At 42.5% G+C, this 24,965-nt stretch overlaps 1 protein-coding gene across 3 annotated transcripts in view; it reads left to right on the top strand.

Moving 5' to 3' along the window:
• tbl1xr1a (TBL1X/Y related 1a) overlaps positions 1-24,965 on the top strand; it is a 58,177-nt gene that overhangs the window by 8,746 nt on the left and 24,466 nt on the right. For 2 of the 3 annotated variants that reach the window (XM_006637405.3, XM_015360800.2), the window contains exon 2: positions 22,584-22,651. The gene's annotated coding sequence lies outside the window, so the exon portion shown is untranslated. Of the gene's footprint in view, positions 1-198; positions 286-22,583; positions 22,652-24,965 lie in introns of those variants that run through there. The other variant, XM_069197829.1, reaches the window with a different exon arrangement.

Raw genomic sequence — 24,965 nt, 5'->3', positions numbered from 1 at the left:
AAATAAAATCTGAAGTCTAATAATGCAGATAAGGAACAGTTTAACTGCCCAGACATTTGAAGAATGATCTCTTTAAGAAAAAAACAAAGCAGCAGAGTGGAATGTGTTGCGGTCGCTTTAAATAGAGCCGTGCGTTGGGGGAAGGGAGCGTGGTGGAGATGTAAATGAGCGCAGGCTGAGCATTCGGCACCGGAGCCCTGGCTGGAGAGCTGGTGGGCGGAGGGGCCCGGCTTCCACGTGCATAGGAGCCGTCTGTCCGGACCGGAGACGCTGGGGGCTGCTGGGGTAACGCTGACCGTCAGTCGGTTGAACCCACTTTGCTCCTGCCTCTTTGAATGCTCCTGCTTTAACTTTGTAATTGTCCGGTTTTCACTGGAGTATCCACATCTTGAATTCTTTTAGACTGTTTTTTTTTTCCAGAGGAGATCATATGTGTGAATCAGTTGAGTTTTGAAAGAGCAGCCTGCAGAACACTAATGTTTTTACACCGATCCCTACAGTATTTGATCAAATGTTAGTTGTCCTCTCCTGGTCTGAATATTTGCTGCTGTGTGGCACAGGGGTAGGTCCAGTCTTTTTGTTGTGGTGAATGTTATTATGTTTGTGTTGTCTTTCCCTTGGCCATCCTGCCCTGATGTGAATCGATCACTTGTCCTGAAGCACGGAGATTCTGCTGGCGTTTATCATCAGGCGGCTGGATTATGTCGTTTTTAGTCCAGGGTAGTCTATGGAGTATGATTCTTCAGCTGTGCTCTTGCTTTTTCAAAGGAACGTTCAGAATATTGACTTTCCTGTGACTTGCAGTGTTTTGTTAGCTGGTACCAGTGGACTGGGAAAGGGGGTAGTTTTTACAGCTGTTAAGACCAGTTTTTGGCTTGTGTAATGTTGATGACCCACTTCTTAATAGCAGTGTTCACAATTGTGGCACACCAGCAGTCAAGCAACATCACCCCTTACATTACATCACGGTCCTTTGTTCCAGCTAATTCTTAATTATTTAATCGTTGCTCTGCAGCAGGGTCAATTATGCAATTAAGGGCCAATTAAGGAAATGAAGTACTTTAGATCAAAGTTTTGCAGTATAAGAGTTAAAGTTCTCAAATTGTCTGCTTTAAATATATGTTATAAATACAAATGAAAAGTTGAAAACTATATCAAAGTAGAATAGTTATGATTTTTTTATGTAAAAGATTTGCTTTGGTCTCTTGACTGTGTTGCGATTAAGATTTTAGATTAAGTTATTAAAAAAGATTAGGCAGTATTTTTCTCAACTGTTGCAGGCTGTGTTTTAAACTAATTACTGTCACCATGAGAATACTTTCTACAAACAGTTGAAATTTAATAATATTCACCCAAAGCTTAATCCTTGTATCAGAATATCTTGTAGAGAGGCTGGAGTTGGAGCAGTCCAGTTTCTTTCAAAGCGGTAAGCAGCTACCCGAACGGACATAATTAAGAACTGTGTTTGTTGTTGGTGTTGCCTCTGTGCATGTTTTTGTGTTGCTTCCCCAGAGGGTGTACATTGGTGATGACTCAGTTTTCTTTGCCAGTTTCGGATCAGGGACCAAGGGGTTGAGTGGTGAAGGTATTAGGGATTGTTACAAGCATGTCCCAAGTGATGGGCGATATGGCATCTTTTCTGCTTGTAGGTGAAATCCAGGTGATTAGTCTGTGAAGTGGCTTCCCACTATTAATGCCACAGCACTTAAATGATCTGGCTTCTTACATAATCATGCTGTACAGTAGTTGTCACTTTGGGTTGTAATGTCTGTTTCAAGAAAATTCTGCTGATCTTGAATCAGTTCTAGAGAGGAGCTAAGCAGATACATTCATGGGCTCACTGGAGTGTTTTATTCCCGCAAGATAAAAGAAATGAAACTTTTTAGTCTTGAACATTAAAGGAGATAAGATTGAAGTTGTCCTCAAGTGCATTTTCAACACAGTGGACTTCTTTAGAAGGAACAGTGAAGCACGAACCCCCATCTGTAGGGAAGCGCATTTAAAACTCAGAACATGAGGAGCTTTTGGGGGGTTTTGGGGGTCTGAAATAAACTTCCTGTTGTTAAAGCTGATATCCTGGCTTATTTGAACAGCTGGACACGTTACTGCTAACAACCAAATGACCCAGTTGGGCTGTATGGAGTGCTCTTGTTTGCAACCTTTCTAATGTTTCTCTCTAAATTTGTGGCCTGTTCTACAGCATCTTCTGTTAGTCGCTGACCTCCTCCACATTTTGGTTGGGTAGGGTTTCCTTCCAGGGCAGGGTGACAATGACACGACACTGGTTTCCTGTACTCCTTCTTGCAAGTTATCTCAAGCAGCCTTAGTCTGGCTGCTGTTTTTTTTCTCTTCTTAAAATGTTATGTGTTGAATTTGGTAGTACATTTCCTCTACTGGCATCATGAGAAATTCTGCCCTGGTGATGCAGTGTGACCTTTGACCTTTACACTTTGGTGCTCGATGTGTGATCTGATGGTGCTTTCTGTTTGATGATTTTGGTCTTTGTCTGACCATAAGGATGTGCTGAGTCAGTTCAATTGGGATGATTTCACACTTATAACTGGAGTGATCCAAATCTGGAATTCACGGTCATGTTCATGAGATCTTAAATCACACTGAAATGTTTTTACAGTGCTCAGTTTCAAGACCATAAAAACATCTGCTGTACTATACATATTCAGCAATGTGCGATTTCGTTTCACACTGATGTCAGCGAATGCATGTAGGAGCCAAGTGATAACAAATCTGAATTACTGAACATTACAGGAAGTATGGCAATTTTGGGTGAGTTTAACTGCAGCTGTAAAGGTGTTAAATATTCAACTGGTTTCCAGAAGGCTCTGTGGTTACATGAGATTTCTAGAACCTGTCCACAGCCCAAAAACTGATATAAAGTGTCCTTGATTGTGCAGCACAGCCCAGCTGCTTATTTAGAGGGTGTCTCTTCCCTGCAGAAAGGCGCAGGCTGGGTGGTGGTGAGTGAGGCTCTAGGTCAGCTGTCACCACACGTTTCCAGGCAGTATGTGCCCTGCAGACAATACTTTCCCACATCTTAATCGTGAACTTCATACGTAGTGGTTAAATGGTCAGAGGTTTAGCATTCGTTAAAAAGATGGGCTTTTTGCTCTACTTTCACAGATCATTTATCTAATTAAGTGGTGTGTACAGTGAGTGAATGACACAAAAATTGGACTGGGTTTTTTTCTGTGAGGTGCTGGTGTGCACTTAATACAGCGCGGTTCTGCCCGAATAAACGTTTACGAAACTGCACTGGTTTGGATGAAACAAAGCCAAGGTGGAGGAGTACCGTTCAGTTTTCTGGTTTTCCTGTCTAACGTAGTTGGGTTTTTGAAGTTTTGCATCCCCATCAGTATATATGTATAATGTAATCCTTGCATGCCTTCGAGAAAATAGAGGCCACTACCCTGATTGACAGTCATGCTTCACTATACGAACAATTGCAATGAAAGTTTTTTCCATGGGATGCAGTCATTCTCGCCTGTTTTTCAGTTAATGAGCAGATTTCGCTCATATAATCTGGGCTGTCACAAAGCACTATCAAGATGTTTTTTTCTATGAACAATAAGTTCTTGAGCACAGAATATTAATATGGGTTATTGTCCTGGCTGACAAGTGGAAAGGACAGAAAGTTGTCCAGTGAAGCTGCTGTGCATGTTTGTGTCTGAGTGTCACCCTGCCGCTGTGCTCACTCCTACTTCATTGCCTGTCTGAATTCTGTGGCATTTGTGTCAGTCCTTTAAAAATATGTGCTCTCATGTTATATAAATTAATTGCTGCTTGTTTATAAGAATGAGTGCCATATAAAGTACAGGAATGAACATTGAATGCATACAAGTTGTTACATGCTTGTCCAGCCAACTGAGCCATGTAGCTTGTTACCATTACAGCACTTTGAATGAGATTAAGACTGTACTTGGGAAGATGCAAACAATGCTAACTGTATAGAGATGGGAATTGTCTGGGCATGTACAGTGGTAGAGGATTGTGAGAATCATACATATTTTCAGCTGTTCTACCAGATTTATCTTATGGTATATGAGAAGAAGATCATCGTAAAAATACTTTGCACTTATCCACTTAAAAAAAAAATGCAAATCACCACTATAATTGACGGACAACTCCAGTTGTCCGTGGTCGGTGGTACTGTGAGTTTCAGCAGCTGCTCCAGTAGTGGTGCAGTTATAGCCCCTCTCTCTGGTGTCACAGTTCCAGCAGTGGTGCAGTTATAGCCCCTCACTCTGGTGTCACAGTTCCAGCAGTGGTGCAGTTATAGCCCCTCACTCTGGTGTCACAGTTCCAGCAGTGGTGCAGTTATAGCCCCTCACTCTGGTGTCACAGTTCCAGCAGTGGTGCAGTTATAGCCCCTCTCTCTGGTGTCACAGTTCCAGCAGTGGTGCAGTTATAGCCCCTCTCTCTGGTGTCACAGTTCCAGCAGTGGTGCAGTTATAGCCCCTCTCTCTGGTGTCACAGTTCCAGTAGTGGTGCAGTTATAGCCCCTCTCTCTGGTGTCACAGTTCCAGCAGTGGTGCAGTTATAGCCCCTCTCTCTGGTGTCACAGTTCCAGCAGTGGTGCAGTTATAACCCCTCACTCTGGTGTCACAGTTCCAGCAGTGGTGCAGTTATAGCCCCTCACTCTGGTGTCACAGTTCCAGCAGTGGTGCAGTTATAGCCCCTCACTCTGGTGTCACAGTTCCAGCAGTGGTGCAGTTATAGCCCCTCACTCTGGTGTCACAGTTCCAGCAGTGGTGCAGTTATAGCCCCTCTGGTGTCACAGTTCCAGTAGTGGTGCAGTTATAGCCCCTCTCTCTGGTGTCACAGTTCCTGCAGTGGTGCAGTTATAACCCCTCACTCTGGTGTCACAGTTCCAGCAGTGGTGCAGTTATAGCCCCTCTCTCTGGTGTCACAGTTCCAGCAGTGGTGCAGTTATAGCCCCTCTCTCTGGTGTCACAGTTCCAGCAGTGGTGCAGTTATAAACCCTCACTCTGGTGTCACAGTTCCAGCAGTGGTGCAGTTATAACCCCTCACTCTGGTGTCACAGTTCCAGCAGTGGTGCAGTTATAGCCCCTCTCTCTGGTGTCACAGTTCCAGCAGTGGTGCAGTTATAACCCCTCACTCTGGTGTCACAGTTCCAGTAGTGGTGCAGTTATAGCCCCTCACTCTGGTGTCACAGTTCCAGCAGTGGTGCAGTTATAGCCCCTCACTCTGGTGTCACAGTTCCAGCAGTGGTGCAGTTATAACCCCTCACTCTGGTGTCACAGTTCCAGCAGTGGTGCAGTTATAGCCCCTCTCTCTGGTGTCACAGTTCCAGTAGTGGTGCAGTTATAACCCCTCACTCTGGTGTCACAGTTCCAGTAGTGGTGCAGTTATAGCCCCTCTCTCTGGTGTCACAGTTCCAGCAGTGGTGCAGTTATAGCCCCTCACTCTGGTGTCACAGTTCCAGCAGTGGTGCAGTTATAGCCCCTCACTCTGGTGTCACAGTTCCAGCAGTGGTGCAGTTATAACCCCTCACTCTGGTGTCACAGTTCCAGCAGTGGTGCAGTTATAACCCCTCACTCTGGTGTCACAGTTCCAGCAGTGGTGCAGTTATAACCCCTCACTCTGGTGTCACAGTTCCAGCAGTGGTGCAGTTATAACCCCTCACTCTGGTGTCACAGTTCCAGCAGTGGTGCAGTTATAGCCCCTCTCTCTGGTGTCACAGTTCCAGCAGTGGTGCAGTTATAACCCCTCACTCTGGTGTCACAGTTCCAGCAGTGGTGCAGTTATAGCCCCTCTCTCTGGTGTCACAGTTCCAGCAGTGGTGCAGTTATAGCCCCTCTCTCTGGTGTCACAGTTCCAGTAGTGGTGCAGTTATAGCCCCTCTCTCTGGTGTCACAGTTACAGTTCGGAATCTTTGTTACACTGTAAGACAGCTGTCAGACATTGAGGAGAAACTCTGTGGTACTTTTTGGAAAGTTAAATTTTTGTAATCTAGATAAACCCATGAAACCTTGAATTGTGGGAAGGATTTTAGCTGATTTTTCTTCAGTTTTATTCTCTGCCTCCCAAACAATTGGAGTCCCCTGATATACTGTGGGTGAGTGTGGGGAAAAACCCACTGAAACAACCTTCGAGCCCTGACGCTCACATGCTAATAACTAAAGAAAACTGAACTCCAGTTCAGAGATATTTTGGAAGATAATGAAGTAGAAGACCCATCTGTAGGGATTGAAGTGTATTGTTTCAGGAAGCAGAGATGGGACATGAAGGTCAGAAAGGGTAAGGGACAGATAATTACTAATAAATACTAATAATTGTAACCAATTCTAGGTATGCTCCATCTAATTGATAAGTTCTCTGTTGTTTAAGAAATCTGAAAGGTTTTTAATATATTTCACGTACCCCCTTCAATATTTGAAAGTGTAGTTTTACATCACTTGGAAATACATGTTTTTCATAACATGGCTTAACAGTTTCATAACCTCAGCTACCTTTTCTAGGGCAGATGACATGGCATTGCATGCGTTCAGAAGTAGGTTCAGAGTTAAATAAAATAACATTTTTCCTTTTCCAATTTACACATCATTTCAACCATTGCACGCACACACCTGCTGCCTGCCAGTGCTCCTTCTCTGGAAGGCTCCTTTTCTGTAAATGTTCTGGTAACGTCATTAATGAGTTAGATCACCTTGCTCCTTCCACATCTGGAATTCCCGACTTTCCTCCTGGGACACTGAACAGGATTCAGGATGACCTATCTGAAGCACTAGCATTCTATTCCTACAACTGCAAGAGACAGTTTTACTTCATGTTCTAAATTTGATTTGGTTAGTATTTGCTAAATATTTCATGTTTTTTCTTTTGTGTGCAATAAAAGAAAGTCTTTTATAATAATAACAATAATAATTGCTTACATTTATATAGTACTTTACTGGACACTCTACTCAAAGTGCTTTACAGGAGTATGTGTACTCCCAAGTTCTCCTGTGGCTCTGGAAGAGAATATTCAATGGAATACATAAACTGTTGAACAATATTCTGTATGGGGGTATTTTTACTATTTTATCAAATTTGTTTTTAGCTGATAATTGAGCCACTCTTTGAGTATTTTGCTGCTTTACAGAGCTCTTCAGCTTGGTGTGCTTTTGATTTTGAATGGCGTTGAAGAAGAGAAAGTCTCAGGAGCGATACCAGTGTGCGATTGAAAATTCCTTCTGAACTTAATGTTGTATAAACAGCACCTTCCACTTCCGCTGTTTCCCAGTGCTGGGGCTCCCAGTCGAAGGAGTGGCCGCGGATGGCTCTGATGAGTGGTGTTCTTGCAGGAGGGGCGAGGTAATGGGGTTGTGTCGGCGCGGGCCGGCTGGTTGGGAGTGAGTTAGTGTGTGTTGTGAGTTGTAGCTCAGATGTACCGCTGCGGCAGTGGCCAGCACAGGCCAGCAGTGCTGACAGGAGGCTTACAGGCGGCGTCTTCCGCAGGTTTGGAACGTCTCCACAGGCACTGGGACATGTGGCTCAGACGTGTGCCGCTGCCTCCCAGGGGTGCTGGTTTCTTGTCACCCTGCAGTCCCGGGGCTCCAGTGTTCCAGACATCTTATCAAGCTGGTATCATCTAATAGATATAGATATAAATTAAATAAATATAATTTTTGTTGTTGTTATATCATGATATAACAACAACAAATGAGGCTAAAACCAGCATGATATATTTTTCACCATCTTAGCATTTTAAATGTATAACCATCGGGAAACCTAATTACCATTTGGCTCATCTGATCCCTTTGGAATAGAGTAGCTGTCTGGTCCAAGGATCTTTATCCAACCCTTTTAATTCTTGGGAAGAGCCAGGGCATCGGCTTCAGCAGCATGGCTGGGGAGCTTGTTCCACACTCCCATGGGATGGAAGTGGACTGATAGAGAGTCTTGTTGGTTTCTTAGCCTTTAAGATATAAACTCAATTTAACATTAATCATGGCCATTAAATGGGTTATAAAGTTCAAGGAATCGCATCCCTTCAGTGTGGGGCTGATTTCTGTGTGTGCACCCCTTGTCTGTTCCCTTGTCGTTTGTCAGATTCCTTCATCTGAGGAAGACCAGTCTCCTCTCCTCTCTTTTTCTTCCCATCTCTGTCCCAGCACTTTCTTCTGCTTGGAAGTGTTTTAGATCTGGCGCAGCTCAGCTCTGTCAGGTGAGCCATCTGCAGGTCTGAAAGAGTACCCTGTTTCCTCTTGTGCTTCAGTCACTTTTTGCTTGCTTTATCCCGTTGAAGCCTCATTTGTGCTTGGCGGTGTGGTCGGGGTCAGAGCCCGCGCGCCTCAGGAGTGTGTGTGGCCCAGCCGGTTTAGACACTCCCCAGCCTTTCCCACAGTCCCTGTCAGCCCCAGCCGGAGAGCGTCTGACATCACTGGCAGGACTGGGGGGCCTGGATTGTCAAGTATTCCGTGTGTAAACAGGGAAAATCCAATTCAGGCCAAGCAGAAAAATAGTACAGGTACTCCTCGACTTGCATCAATCAGATTTTATTTAAAAAGTTGCCTTCTGCCTCAATCGTGTTCTGCATGTGTTGTGTATCTTCTCTTGTTTGTGCATTGTTCAGAATAATGTCCTGTATGTTTTTGAAGTAGTACTCTTAGTCGGGACTGGAACGTGTTCTAGTGAAAACCAAGCCTGCACTGGCTGTTATGTTCTGAGTTCTGTGTTTGAATTTCAGTATTATTATTATTATTATTATTATTATTATTATTATTATTATTAAAGTGCTAGAGCGGTCGTTCCTAATTTCCTCAGAGAGGGGCCTGTGGATGGAGAAGTTCGAGCAGCAGCAGGACTGCAGGTTCACAGGGGTTTCTAGCCCTCAGTAATTAGCAGGGCGAGGGCTTTGAGAGAGGTATCAGCTGCTGACACTCCATGTGATAAAAGACAGCGGCCAGTTAAGGAGAGCAGAAGGGTTTGTCTATTTTGCTGGACTGTAGGACTTTGAACAGACGTTCTACAATGTGCTGTATCTGAGAACTGCAGAACCCGTGGAAAATTCTGTATTGGGATTAAATAAACATTTTGTTCTTGGTACGGTTGAATCTGACTTGCCTGGTGTAAGCATATTCCCTCCTGAATTACATTTCCTAAGAAAAGAAGAGCATGTTTAATGGAGTGAAATTAAAGTGGTGACATTTTATGGTGGCTTTAAATGTGTAATTATCTCCTCCATGTCAGTGGGTCATTCAAGATGAGGATTTTGTTTCTATTAGACTATTTCAAAACTGCTCAGGTTAGACTCTGCATTTCTGTTTTTCCAGGAGATATCATTTTGATGATTAAAACAGTGATACGGGTGCACAGACAGCATTTAGATGCAGCTTTTATTTAAAACACAAGTTGCTGTCAATTTTTCTGTCTGTTCTAAAATTCAGATTGTAATGAAAAACACGAAACCTTAGTCCTGTGAAAGCGTGAAGATCATAAATTGAATTATTTTTAAAGTAGTAGATACCCAGGAAGTGCTGAGGAAATCTTGAGTTGCAAGCATTGTTTTTTTTATCCTGCTCAGATGATTTATATCCTCATTGCTGTTGCAAATCCATTTAGGTAAAAGTAATGACTAATGTAAAAACTAAATCAAAATGTTATGAAAATAAATTTCCTCTTTCAATACTGCACTTAAAATGTGTTTAAGTACACCGATAAGGAAGAGACATTTCATGACTCGGCAGTTTTCCTCTGTTCTGTTCAAAGCCCAGACAGTCTCATTTCTGCAGCCCAGCATGCCATGCGTTGTCTCTAGGGACGCTGGTGTTCAGGTATTTCCATCAGGAGGATTCCCTGGTTTCTTCTGGCCAGCAGTGCCCCGTTGGTTTGGGAGGTTGGAGGGCTCTGTGGTCTAAAGCTTTCTTTGTTATTGGCCAGTGGTACGGTGATCTAGGGCCATTTGGGGGAACATCAGGCAGTTTCAGTGCGCTGCGTTTCTGTGGGCCTAGCGAGGACTGCAGTCACGTTCTGGTCTAGAGTCATAGTTGTGTGTTTATTAGTTACAACAGTAATGCGAGATCCACTGTGCTCTACGGCCCAGAGCGCTGGCGTGTCATTAAGTCTGACACGAGAATGCCTCCATCCTTCCACTGCGGTGCTGCATCTTCAGGCCAAACAGAATCTCCCAACAGCGAGCTTTCCAGAGAGACCAGAAGCCAGGATATCGTGCTGGATAAAGGCACCTGTCAATTTTGTTGGCTTGGCCATGTTCTGAGAATGAACCCCGATCAGATAGACACCACAAGGCGAAAGAACCTGGAAGGCCTGGAGGTCGATGAGCTGGCCGAGATCAGTCTCCCTTGGATCGAGCCACAATGTGTTGCTGAGGACGGAGGGAGGAGGAAGGAGCTCTCCGCGGGCCTGTGTGCCACACGAAGCGGGTCTGTAGTAGAAATTCAGCGGTCAGCTTTGTTTCCAGATGCCTGCTGTCCGTTTGTTCCCTTAAACCGATTTCCAAGTTAATAGTTGTAACTAGTAAATAACGCTGAAGCTGCAAGCGCAGGGAACTGCAGGCTGCCTGTGGGATGGTGTTGTATCACCAGGGGTCCTCTCACCGCTGCAGAGCTGTAGCAGGAACGCTCCTCGTAGATGAAAACGACGTTCACAGGGGCTTACTGCTGCCAGGGGTGATCTTAGGAGATTATCAAAAATATAGCAGACTAGCTTATCTTATTAATATCGTTATTAATACTCTGAATTTGAACTCTAGGTAGAACGCTCATTCAAGCCCTGATGTTACCTCTCCCAGAGAAGTGAAACTCTTGAGACCTTCTTTTCACTGGGCATCACCTTCTAGAGTTCCTGAGGGTGGGTGCGTTTTCACTCAGTTTTACAGACGGACTCGTAGCGACCCTCTCAATGTATAGACACGAGACGTTTTTGCCATGGATGTGGTACTTTTCAAATTACTGGCATGCAAAGACAAAATCTCAGTTTTTATCATACGTTTCCAAGTCTATACGCAATTGCCAGATGAATGTGTTTCTTGAAAAGATCAACTCAAAATTAGTCAGTCTGCAGTCTTTCAGGGCTAAACTCAATCATGAAGACCTTAAATGGCAATGTTCAAAAATACAGCTTAGTTTTGTTTTAGAGATGACTCTGTATTTTGAGTAATTGGAACTTTCAGTACTAAGCATGTGAAAATGACTGCAGTCACATCTCTCCTGTATTTCAGAATGCTGTAAAAGTGTGAGATGAAATGCCTCAGCATGGTGCTGTTTTTAAGCTTGTAGATTAAATGGAGGGAGAAGGGATCAGTAGATGAATGTGTGATCTGGCCAAGTAAGATGGCTGTATACAAGCTGTTCGTAAAGACATCTTGAGCTGGCAGCTTGTTTGTTTAGTATTTGGAGATTTTTATTCTTCTGCGCCGACAGAAAGGTGAATTTAATTGTCCATGGGCTAGTGTGAGCATTTGGAAACGTACTTGGTTCACAGGCTGGTTGTGTTGAAAGCGTAGTGCTGTCTGAGGCATATTAAACACATTTGTTCTGAGCCGAGAAGTTCTTCTGGGACGGGCTCTGGGGGTCAGTCAGTGACAGTGTACCTTCTAATACCTGAAGAAGGTAAGTGCTCTCAGCTGACGTCCAGAGGACCTCTGGCTGTTGCATAGGTACGTTCAGTGCAGTGTTGAAACAGGCACAAATACATGAGTCTTGCGGTGAAATTCTGATGGATTGTAACTGTCCAAATATGCACTGTGGTTTTACCATTCTGCAGGATTGTGTAGTGCAAATTTATTGCTTTTTTTTTCTTCATGGTTATTTAAAGAAACTGTTAAACATTTTTTTTTATGATCTTGCAGGATTATTTTTTTAATCGGTGAGGGGGAAAATAGCTGAGTGTTTATGGTGGCTTTTTAATGATTCTATGGTGCGTTCTGTGACTCAGTGTTAGCATTCAGTAGTTCTGCATCTGTAATGTCTGCATTCATTTCTGTAGCTAGACTGGTAGGGTCTGTTTTTTATACTGTTTACCATTTTTAGTGGACTTTCATGCCTGATAAAAACACAAAGGAAAACATACTTAATTTCAGTGTGTTGGTGACTTATAATTTTTAATAACATGGATTGTTTGTGATGCATACATATTAGATGCTAGTTGTATTAACCTATAATTTAATTTACATCAATTCTACATAAGGAGGAATATGCTAAGAATTTGTGTACTTGGATATCAGTGTGTTAAGACGGGTGATACTATCGAAGGGGAAGCATTAAGCTTGACCGTGTTGTTCGGGAAAGCTTGACAGGAGTGTATCTGGTGAATATGCTCTCTAAGAATGAAAATCCAGAAATCACAGACTGCTTTTTGGTGGGAGCCTCTCTGAAGCCAGAAGGTGTGAAGCCAGTGAAACACGAGTCCCAACCGGTCATGATCTATTAGGGGCTCCCATATCCTGTCTGTGATTGACAAACAATAGAGTCGACTCGAGTTCTAAACCAGCCGGCATGTACAAAACACGAGTTAGTTACTCCGGCATCTCGGTTTGACTGGGGCTAGAAGCATCAGTTGCCCTTTCGTACCACAGTCAACTGCCAGCACGGTCACTTTGGGTAAAAATGTTTGCTGATCTCCAGTTTTATAAATGTTATGGTAAATTATGAGATGCAACAACAGGAATGTTTGCATTACAGCTGTTAACATATTAGTACCTAATTTTGTGGAAAAAAATATATGTAAATTGCAGTTTTCTATCTTTTAATGGTTTTTACTCTCATAAAAGAAAACCTGTGGCGAAGGTGCTTTTTGGTCTGGAAAAGCCTTAGAATTGTCACTTATTATATCAGTAAAATGTGGGTTTGTGTGTTTGAAATTGAATCTTGTGAAAACCAGAAGTAAAACTGTGTAAACCTGGAATTTAAGTTGAATTTTTTTATATTTTTTTACTGCAGTCTCAGTTTCTCAGACCAGTTATTAGATCTCGGTTACCAAATAAATACGTTGACACTATAGAAAAATGTTACAAATTTCAAACTGAGCACGAATTCTTCCTGCTCACTAGTCACTGTGATGGTGGATGTAATGTGATGGTCTAGTGAATCAGTACAGGTTGTGCAGCAGAAATGCTCCAATGTGATCTACATGTAGAGTTAACAGGTAAGTAGAATCTGTATTTGGCAAAGCTGTCTCAAAGTCGAGAGCAATATTTCTGTTGGATTAAAAGAGATGTGTTCACAAGCTTGCTTGTTTACAGTGTAGTAGGGCCTTTTCATATCACCGGATGTTTTGTTGCCTCATTCTGAATCGCAGAACATGGTGCATACCTGGAAATGTGATGTAAATTAGAGGATTTAGAAGGATCTCTGATTTCTGAGTTAGAAGGATTTACTGAGAAGTTACTGTACATTTTATTTTAACCACACCTTAGTGTGGTTTGAAATGCATTTATCATCGCTGATTCTTTCTAACCCTGAAATATATATATTAAAAAAAACATTACAGTTCCCCTTTAACTAGATGGAAAACAGACACCGGAGCTCGCTGTGAGTAAAAGGAGTGAAACTGAAACACAACAGTTCCATTGTGTGAAGTAGTGGAAGTAGTGCAGAAAACAACTGGTGGTGATTCAGCCAGTGTGCACGTCGCTGGCTGAACCACCCAGGCACTGCAGAACCCACACGGGCAGGAGCAGCTCAGGGAGCTTTTCTTAGATAATGAAAAGGAGGACTTCTTGGCTGCTGATGACTGACTACAGTATAAGGTCATTGAAAAAAACAGGATGCTGGATTAGAAGACTGAAATTTAAACTTCCCCCTGCTAAGATTTGCAGTGCGCTGTGCTGTAGTTAATTGTGACAAATTGCAAGCTGCAGGTTGCTGCTCCTCTCTCCTGCTCCTGTGTTCACGCCTCTCCAGGGCTCCTCGGGAGGAATCCTGTCTTTCCGAGAGCTGTTTACTGGTGCCGGCGCTGGCCCTCCCCTCGCAGTGTGTGGCCCCCTGGGAGAGCGTCCACGCTGAGGATGCCTTTCAGAGCACGTTGGTATCTGGCAAACTGCAGTGTGAGGAGACTGCATAAGGAGCTGCTCTCGCTGGTTTACTCACGCGGTTGTTTATAGAAACGTACCTTGATCTGACCGCAGATGGGAATTCATTTGAGGAATGTGATATCGGTGAATTACAGCATGTAGCCGGGTCATTCCTTGTTGATTCAACAAGCCATCGCAGTATATACATACATCAGAGGTGGGGGCGCAAATTGCCCCATTACCAAAAGCAGTCTTTGTATGTTCTGCTTTCTATCATTGTGAAATTATCAGAACTAATTGTTTTATTACTTTCAAATATATGTACTTTTGCCTGTAAGCAACAGGAAATTGCATTTCACATGGTCTTTCTAAATCCTGTATTGCATTACACCCAGGTGTTGAGAAAGGGGTTTTTTTCAGTTCATGTATTTCCTGTGGTGGTTTCTTTCAATTAATCGTTCTGTAGTTTCTCATTATTTTCCTTCTATACCCATCTACAGTAGGAATGCCCCATATGACTAGGCTGATCAGGCTTTGTCCTGGAGAGCCCCCATCCAGCAGGTGTTACTACAAATGATCAGTTCCCAGCGTATTAAATAGCTGTAGCAATGTGCAGCTGGGCATGTAGGAGTAATTGCAGAGCAGTGTGAGTACAGCGATGTACTGGTGAAGGAGCCTCACGTCTGCTGCCGTGCCCAGCTCCGCTGAAGGCACATCTACTACTTTCAGCTGGCCTGCCACTGGAGTGCGTTTGGGCCTGTACTGTGTGTAAATAGGTTCACATGTGGTGCATTAGTGATAAATTGGTAAATGTCCGAGCCACATTCTCACATGGGTTTGATTTAGGGTAGGTTTGGCTGGTATATAAATGGATTCATAGGGACGGTTTGTGTTGGGGCTGTTTAAGCAGAATTTCTCCTTGCACAGTGTTGCTCTTTCCAAGTGTTCAGGCCTCACGAACCACCTCAGAGAGGTATGTTGCTTTCCTTTTCCTTGCAAAGCTGAACCTGAGCTGTAGAAACCAGAGAAAGCAGACATAGAAGGTGATGGGGAAATCTTTAAATATTGCAGGTTAAACCTCTGTTCTTGTGAAATAGTGTATCAAGGCTTTTTCCCCTTTGATACGGGCACGTGTGGGAGGTTTGCCTGTTTTGCCTTGGTTTAGTTGTAAATGGAATTGTTGGCTTCTGCATACAGATGTCAGCCAACAGGAAGAGTGCAGTTGGTATGAAGTAAGTGTGGTGAAATTAAACACTGGGTAGATGAATTCAAAATTCTAAGCCAGACACTGGAAAGTGAACCTTGACCCCAGACAAACTCGTAATGGCCCACCATCCACAAACAGCCCGGTATCGAGGGGGCAGCATATAGAACTGTTGAACTCTTGCACTATGAGGAGCCTTCTAAAACACAACCCAATTATACAATGTCATCTAATTTACAAACATGATCAGAGTATTGCTTTGCTAGCCTAATTGGAATAGACGGCCTTTGTACTGTAATATTGTCTGTGAAAAACTTTTTTCCCCCCACATAACTGGTTATATCTCTACCCCAGCATGAAATTGAATCCAGGGTTAGGTGTTCTGACAGTCAGGAGTAAACTGCTGCTGCATGCTTTCTTTTAAGCCTCCCATACAAACTTGTCTGCCACATCCTGTTGCCTATCTGACACTGTTGGATCCACTGAACCGCTGTCTAGTAAAGCGAAGCATATTTACAGTTGTATGAGTATATGATACGTGTGCATTTTAGTGGCTGTGGATATATTTGATTCACATTTTAACACCTTGGTGTTGTTAGTGGTAGCAGTTTATCTGAAGTGACTTCAGCAAGTAATGGAGTTTCATTATACACAACAGAAAAACTGTTAACGTATCGCGAACTGTAAAAGTATTAAAATGCCTGTTGTATTATCTTTCCACAGCCAGTAGAGCTGATTGTTGTTCAGTCACATCCAGGGTGCAGGGAGCAGCACAGAGGCATTGCACTGGATCATCCTTGCCTTTTGCCATTTAAAGTGAAAATAATTTTATTAGAGTTCTTTTCCACTAAATGATTTTAGCAAAAGAGTCTTGCGTGCTGGTTTCTGTTTCTAGGTAAGGGTGTTTGCTGTGACTGTGTTGAGTGGGGAGATGTATGTGCACAGGCGGAGTACTGTATCTATACAGGTTTATCATACTGCTGGCCCTGGCTATGTGTTCGCACTGGCAGTGCGCGATTGATCATGACAGATTAATTAGCTGCTTCTTCAGTACTGTATTAACCATATTGATGGCGTCTTCAGGCACTATTGTTTGCAGTTGGCTTAAGCAAGAGCTGTGTTTTGATTGATCATTTTGGGTTCCTGAAACAATTGTTTTCCGCTGAAGTAAATAGTCAAATGCACTGAGAGATTTGTCATTGCCAATTTGAGTGTTGCTTTAATCCTTAAATATAATCACTGCCGTTGGCTATCAAAGAAGGTTGATCGTCACTGGAGACCTGCTACTTTAAAAACAATTCTGGATCAAAAGGACAAAAACAGTATTGTTCCCCACACCTCAAACAATATGTAGTGGAAGACATATTTGCGTGAACAAAATGCAGTGGAAATCTGAGCGCTGCATTCCTCAACAGGAGAGTATTGCAGAGATGGGTTCTTTTTATCCTTTCCTCGCCAATGACAGAGCCGTGTTCTTTTTGTTCCTGTCTTATTGCGTCTTTTCAATTAGCCCCCAGGACAGAAAATCTAGTCCATATACGAGAGTCTTTGATCGCAGTTAGAAGTATTCCCAGTGTCACACTTGGTCGTTCTCCTGATCTGTATGCCAGATTTTAATTCCATTATGTTGGTGCTGAGCACCCAGTTTAAGGAATTTCAGTGGAAATACTGGAGGGCCCCCAGTTGTGTATTATTGTGGTAGCATATTTTGATGGGTGAAAACAAGAAAAGCAGGAGAGCTAGAAAGTTGTAGTGCTTCTAGTGTTCTACAAACTGGAATATGGAATATCTTGCCATAAATAAGATGTGCACTGAAACAAGACATCTGCATGCTGTTTTTTCATAGGGTGATTAGAGATAGGTTTTGTTGGTGGTAATGCCACATCTTGATGCTTCATTAAAACGCATTGTTGTGAGGCTTTTTCACTGAGCCATGTGTTTACTACACAACTTCACACTAATGTCCGTACAGAACAGTCTTTGTTAGCCTCCTGATAGAAAATCTGATTGCTTTGCTTTCCTTTAATCACACAGAAGCTACTGCAACACACATTTTTTATGAGGATGAGTCAGTGCCAAGGACACTACAGAGATCATGATTACAAAGTGAATTGCAACTTTCAAATTGATCTTACTGCCTTGGCTTCACTGATTTTAGGTCACGGATGTCACAAAGAAATAAAATACTCTTGTCAATTTCTGCATTGGTTACAGTGAGAAATGTCTTTTTCAAGAAAACGTTTTTTTAACCTGATTGGCTTGATGCAGCTACATTATGAATATACTGCCCCAGAAGGAGTATGTGGAAACATTTTTCAAGGAATAGAATTTATTTTCATTTCTTAATTTTAGTATGACTTTAAAAAAAACATTACTATTAATTTTCACATTTTTATTTAAATGGACATTTGAAGATCCATTTATTTAAATTTCAGTATGTTAAGATGGGAGTGACTCGCTCTTCGCTGAGTAAAAGTCATTTAAATGTTTGTGCGGAGTTTTTAGTTATTTTAAAGGACATTACATTGCAGGAACAGAACGGGTCAAATCTTTTCGTTATCGGGGCAGATGAAAGGATCTGTTCTGCAGATTTCTTTGAATGTCAATGACTGCGCCCTTATAAGTTCCTGTTCAGTTTATTTTAAAGGAGGTGTTCCAGGAAAGCTACTTAACAACCCAGATTCATTTCCTCTAAGCATTTCAAGGCTTACTCTCCTGCAAGGAGACTTATTTTAACGAAGGTTATGTGAATGTTTTGTGTATTTTTCAAGCATTGTTCTTCTGGAATGTGCAATTATTGTGTATCCTGAGATCTCTGTGCATCTCAATTTTAACTGTTTAAATGTAGCAACTATATAGACACTTATTGTGCCTGCAAAACCACTCAAAACTCTACCTTTGCAGTTTCTGTGTTCCAGAAAGAAGTCGGGTCTCCTTGGTTAAGGCCTGGTAGGGATGGATCAGTTTCTCTTTTCAAATAATAGTCGGTCAGCTTTCCTTCTGACTGGTTTCTGCAGCATAACCGAGGAGCTTTTGGTGTTAAGAGATTGACTTAAGATATAATCAGCTAATTTTGATCAACTCGTGTGTTTAATACGGTTAATTATATGAGCTTGTGCGGGGAACTACAGTAACTCAAACCGTTAACGTCACAGTAGGCTCAGCAGGATTCACCCACTGCAGTTTTACTGCTCCTGTTTCTCGAGCTGTAGTCAAGAAACTGAGGTAATCATTATATGCCCAAGTACATTTAAACTGTAAAGCCTGCAGTGTGTGTGACTAGGCAGGTGTGTATGTTGTTTCTGCTCAGAAGAGCGTGAGAAGATCCCAACAGAGGCCAGTCAGCCCTCTGGCTCATTTTGTTGAGAGCAGAATATTACCCAGGCCTGAGACTAGGTCTCACCCACACTGTCCATTACTATACTTTGCTTTGGTACATCGGCCATGTCCATCATTTCGGTTTTGCAGTTGTTCTAAATACACAAACCGCTCTTTTTTTCCCCCAAGAGGCCTCCTAGCTGTGGCTCACGTATTTCAGCATGACCCTTCCATGCTGCTCCTGCGTTTTGCTAGTCAAGAGCACTGCTCACGCGATATTGTCGGAAGTCTCCCGCTCTTCCCGGGACTCGTGTGGCTGGGGACCGTGCGCAGGGCAGCACTGTGCACACCAGACATGGGTGTCAAGCTGACTTTCCACACGCGCCCGGCAGCGCATAACGCACGCATGAAGGAGCAGGTGAAAGACGACACACGGGTGGTGAAGGAGCTCCAGATACTCGACATGAGAGTGGAGCAGTCCAACCAAACTGTCGAAGCCATTGCCCCTGCTGAAAGATTGGCTTCATAGGCTGTTCATAAGTAAGCTTCCCTGTGTCAGGATTGTAGCAGTAACAGTGGAAGCTCTGTTGGCTATATACAGATGAAATATGTGGGGCCTTGATTTCATCTTGAAGAAATCATCAGTTTGACTGAAGGAGAGAATAAATATGTATTTCCAGCATGTCCTTTTGGGATAGTAGAGGTATATTCCATGCTGAACAGAGAGGAAAAGAAATACAAAGTTTCGGCAGTGGAGCCTTCTTCCACACCCGAAGAAGGCTCCACAGCCGAAACTTTGTATTCCTTTTCCTCTCTTTTCAGCAGGAATAAACCTTTGCTTGTTCCTTTGCAGCTTACGCATGCTGACGCAGCTCCCTGCTGGAACTACATTGTCGGGAAGGTGGCCATTGTATGAGGATGTCTCTTCTGGCTCCTGTTTGGATGATTCTCTGTGCATAGCTGGAGAAAAGTGGAAAAGAACAGCTACTGTAGCGTGTAAGGGAGCACGCAGAAGTCCGCTTCATGAAGCTGACAACTGAACCTCGTGGTTTCCTGACTGGGTGTGTGTCTCTGCTAACCGTCAAAGTTGTACTGTAGGTAACGTCTATTGCACTTTCACCTACATATCTAAGATAGTTTGTGGTTTGTAACAGTAAATTTTAAATTTCAACTGCAACACCCCTTTCTTTAATTTACTGTCAGGAGCTCATTGTCTAGCACTGCCAGCGGATCGATAATGACAGCACAGCAGTTTTCTTCTCCACGTGCCCATTGAAGACCACCGCGTACCCTTCAGCACAGCTCCGCCCTGTGCAGTCTCTCGACAGGGCTGCCCTGATCATTGCCACCACGTAGCTTGATACACATTTTGACATATTTGACCATAAAAAAGGATTTTGACATAAAAAGACAGATGGGTAAGTGCTGGAGTATTTCTAGAGGAAGAATCAAATGCCCTCAGCGTTGCATGTGTGAGGGGAGCCCGAGAGCTGAGTGCTGCCACTGTGAGAATCACAGTAGACACATCCTCAAAACAAGTGTGTCCCAGATTTTGTCAAAGTAAAAAGCAAGTCAACACCATACAGCGGTCCAGCTCGTTATCAATAGTAAATTCACCATTTAGTCACTTCATTTGTGTTTTCATAACGTGACACAAACCGTGTTGTTTTGCTGGTGAAATGTGACTACAGTCTCGCGCGAATGAAATGGCAGTGAAAATAAGATTGTGAGAAAAGGTTATCTTCAATTTTTATTTGAATGGCTGAATTTGAATTCACTGAAATTTGCTTCAGTCATGTTGCAGCAGCCTGTACCAGTGTCATAGCATATATATGTTTGTTTACAGGTCATAGGCACAGACATGCATGTCACAGATCATTGTTAAATCTAAAGCACTGAGATCTCAGGGAATTGATGGTGTATGCTCCTATCTGAAAAAGGCAGCTATTTATTTTGGTGATGAGAAAGTAGAATTTATCAGAATCAACTGCAGTTAAGCGGGCTACACATTGTCTCCTATTCCTTTCCTGTAGGCTGTTTGTGATGAATATTTTCTTGCTGCAAAATCCTTTTTCTTATGTCCTGTCTGGCTGTTGCCACAATTACAATTTATTTTAGTTCTCTCAAAATATTGATATGTTTGAAAAGAGGTTCAGTATTTTACATATTTATAGTTGCTTCATAAAGACTAGGAAGAAACATGAACTGTTGTGTATATAAATGTGCTGTAAAACAGAATGAGAAGTTGTGCTGTTCATCATTGTGATTAAATTAAGTTGTACTGAAATAAGCCTAAACAGGTTTGCACAGAGCCGAGGTCTGATTAGTTCTGCAAGAGAAGGTGTCAGCAGTCAGAAGTGGGACATCATATTGTCTAATTAATAGGCTTCATGTGTTATGACTGTTACAGATGGGGAAACCAAATTTAGCATCTGAGGTAGAGAGACCGTCTTAGCTGTTAATTTAGTGAGAAGGCTAGAGAAATAGTGTAGCATAACATCTTCAGTTACAAGTCGCAGTTTAAGAGAGGTTTTGTGATGCTTGGTAAAAGTGGCCTTGACCCAAAAACAAGAGCATACCAAAAATATATACCGTAGGTGGCCAGCCATAGTCCTGAAAAGCCATATTTCAGTGGGTAACATAGGTCACCTTGAAATCATCAGTTTTTAAAGACTTGGAGCACAAGTCAGTATTTAAAAAACCAAACAATCTGGTGCAGCTCGATCAATACCGAGAGACTCTTGAGAGCGATGGAGGGACCAGAGCAGCTCCAGCACAGCAGTTGTCTCCAGGGTGAAATGGGGCCAGCTCCACCCAAACCACATTCTTAGATCATTTTCTGAATTTTACCATCTGATTTGGGCAGATTTGTTGATTTGGTTACCTGATTTTATAAGAGCTGTACCTGCAAAAGTAGTAAAGGCATACATGTTTTTACTGCTCTGCTTGAAACTTGCCAGAGGCTACTTTAAAGCTGTACGATGAACACTCTTACACCCTGAACAGGCTAGTTTTGGCAGATGAAGACCCGGGTGGCTCATGTCTGGTAGTCTGAACTGTTCCTGATGCCCAGCCAGTCTGAGAGCGTTCTCTGGTGCCGAGAGGGTACACATTTATAATTATAAGAGGATTGTACAGTGGAATCTGGCTTTCATACTTTTCAATACGAGTAATATGAGAGCTTTTCTGATATCGCACAAGCTATTATGAACTGTTTGACTGCAAGTTTGTGCAGGTTGTCTAATCTTTGTGTGACATGGTTTTATTGTACAGTGTATCCAAGGTGTCTCCTGGTTTTACTCGCTGATTGATATATTGATTGTGATTGAAGTAGATATACTGTACAAACAGTATAGTCTCCTGTCTCTTCTGCCTGATTATTACTGTAATTTAGTGGCCTTTTGGTATCACAGCACTGTGTTGTTTGTAGTGTTATTTTTAAATGATTTGATTATTTTGTGCATCTATATTGAAAGACCTTTGAATCAGTTATTCTAAATGAACAAAAGGCACTCTCACTCATTACAATATGCAGTTCCTAAGAAGGTGCCCAGAAGTAGTCTAATTTGATGTTTCTATTCTTTTATGTCTTTCAAGGACTGTTTAAGCGATACATGACAAACAAGAGAGCCCAGTGCTAAGCATCGACTTTAGTTTAATAAAAGGTTGTAAACCATTCATCCAATCCAACTGAATAAAAACCCTGCCCATTCGTGACTTATGCATGTTTGCAAGTCGTTCTCTTAAGTGATGTTAAGGGTTAATGTATGAGTGCACAGGAGCCAAAGCACACATCTCTTGCGATCATCAGCCTCCGATGAAGTACTGAGTCTTGACTGTTGTGGCTCTTATGTGCATAGATGTGTTTGGGCTTCTCTTTGATTATGTCCATTTCCTCTCGGAAACCTGGTGAACTTTGCTTCATCGTTCTGCTGTGAATTAATTACCACTATAGATTTGGCAGGGATAGCTAAATTACAAGAGCTTGAAATGGGTAGAAGAAACGGTTTAGTATTGCAGAAAAGTTTGGGATGTTATACCCTAATGTAATGTCTTCTTCTCCCCCAGGTAGGAGAGAGGTACTCCTCAGTACCTTGGGGTTGTTGGTGAACATCTGAAGGACACCTGGTCACATGGTAAGGAAAGCCCTTTTACATCTCCAGATAAGGTCTCGAGTGTTTTATGCGTGTTCTAATCTGAACAGATGGTGAGTCACCAGTGTTATGGTCACAGGCCCTGGAGCTCTCATGTTTCCTTCAATAAACAGGTTTGGCTGATGACAAGAATAAGCTCATGTAAGATCTGAGTTGGTTTCACCTTGTGGCATTTTCCCCCCCTTTTCACATGTATCCAATCTAGATGGATTTCACTCCAGATGGGTGATTTTTGCTGTAAAAACACCAAAACTATCATGAAAAGGAAAAGCGACTGTCTAACTTCCTGCCATTATGAGCTCAGCGCCGTTCGAATGTGCGTGTCCTTTGCTGCTCGGTTGCCATGCTCTGAAGCCTTGCTCCTCACTTGTCTGAAAGAACTGCATTGTAACGCTCCCTCACGCCATGTCCAGCAGCAGCGTGTCGCAGTGAAGCCCCGAGTCTCGGCTCGGAGCAGCTGTTGCAGCTCGCTGGTGTGCGCTCTGGGGCCGGGCCAGTCCGAGCCGCTAGCTCTTAGAGGTGGATTACAATAACGGCATTGTTATTCGATCTCTCTCCTGCAGTCCGCTTGCCTACCTGTGCGCAACAGGGTGGCGTGACTGTGGAGCTCCAGGACATGGGCTCTCAGTGATTCACCAAGGTGGCGGTTTGAATGACACTGACTCGAGGAGATGAGCGTTTAAAATTGAAGCGCAGCAGTGCATCTCGGTAGTGATAAATCAGTACTTTTGTCGGGAGAAATGAAAGAAGCTGATTACACCTGGTGAGAGGAGAAAGTGAAATATAGCCGTGTTTTTACATTTTATTTGTTGGTCCGCACCAAGTGAAAGATGAAAAAATATTTTTTGCGTCATTGCATTGGTTTGGCAGTTAGCTAAACTACTGCCTCACAGCTCTTGGAAATGAGTTTGGTTCCAGGCTGGGGAACCTTCTGTGCAGACAGTTACCACTCACTTCCCAAAGATCAGGTTAGGTGTGATTGGCAGCTCTAAACAGGCTCATTTTAGTTGGCCAGAGCCAGTGGCTTTTGAATATTTTGGATCCCATGTTGTAACAACCAGATGACTAATAAAACAGTACAAACAGTCCACCAGTTACTAATCAGCTCCTCATAAACGCATCTAAATAATCAAATCATAGTTACATGAAGCTAATTTTGACTTGCACCGTTGATCTCTGGATTGTTGTATAATCTGCAAGGATTTCTGAGGACATTGGAGTGACAATAGAGATGCTCAAAACATGTAGTGCTGGGCCTATTACAGATCGGTATATATGTCTCGTTACAAAATCGTTGAAGGAAAAAGAAGGATTTTAATTTACTGCCATGACAAAAGGCATTACAAAGGATTTGAAATCTTATTTCTGTGTTACTGTGTGATGCCAAGACAAACATTTTTTTCTCCATATTTTTGTCCTTAAAATACTTCCTAAGGAAGGCATTCAGTTGTGTGTGTTAGGTTACCCAGCCTTTAACCCAAGAGAAATGAAACTTTCCTTTCAAGATCCAAAAGGAAACACAGATCAAATGTCAAGTTAGTGTTTCCCTTGCAACTCCACCCTATCCTTGGGAAAGCAAAAGATGGGATTTTTGAAAAACTAATACCCTGGTCTTTTTTGCCATTTCTTCTGATCTTAAGAAAGAACGGTGGGGGATGGTAATGTGGTCTGTGCAGAAATGACAGCTTCTGGCTTAAGCCATTGTTCAAATTCAGGCTAAAGTAGCTTAATAAGGTTTCGTATTTTACTGGACTTAATTTTCAAAATTAAATTGCGATTTTTTAAAGGGATGTTTGTCATTATCATCTGCAGTTCTGCTGCAGAAGGAGTCATAATTGCCCCACTGTGAAGAATAGTCTATTAAAGAAGAGCTGAGAGTGCCTGCATAGCAGTAGCTATTTTGTCTGTTGAAATTGCCACATGCCACATGAATGACCAAAATATAGATAGACGCTCATGTAAATAGACAAAAATGTTTATTGATGATATCTGCTGCATAGTCATCAGGCTTCATTTAAAAAGAAAATCTAGTCAATTTTACACATGGCTATCATTTCTGCATGTATTTTTATGGATTAGATTCCCTTAATGATTTTCGTGCATTAATTATGATGAAACCCGGCTGTGAATATCCATTGTTGGACACAAAAAGCATGTATGTATTACAGTGCTTTTAACATTTTGTGTGAATTAGAAACTGTTGTAGCACATATTTTAAGAAATGATCAACGGTCATTTAAGAAATGCATTCTTGAGTTTTATTGCCCACGTATCCAGTAGTTCCTGAGCCTCCCTT

Source organism: Lepisosteus oculatus, chromosome 13 (assembly GCF_040954835.1).
Source record: "Lepisosteus oculatus isolate fLepOcu1 chromosome 13, fLepOcu1.hap2, whole genome shotgun sequence".
Classification (NCBI taxonomy): domain Eukaryota; kingdom Metazoa; phylum Chordata; class Actinopteri; order Semionotiformes; family Lepisosteidae; genus Lepisosteus; species Lepisosteus oculatus.
This window is presented reverse-complemented; position numbering and strand designations above follow the sequence as displayed.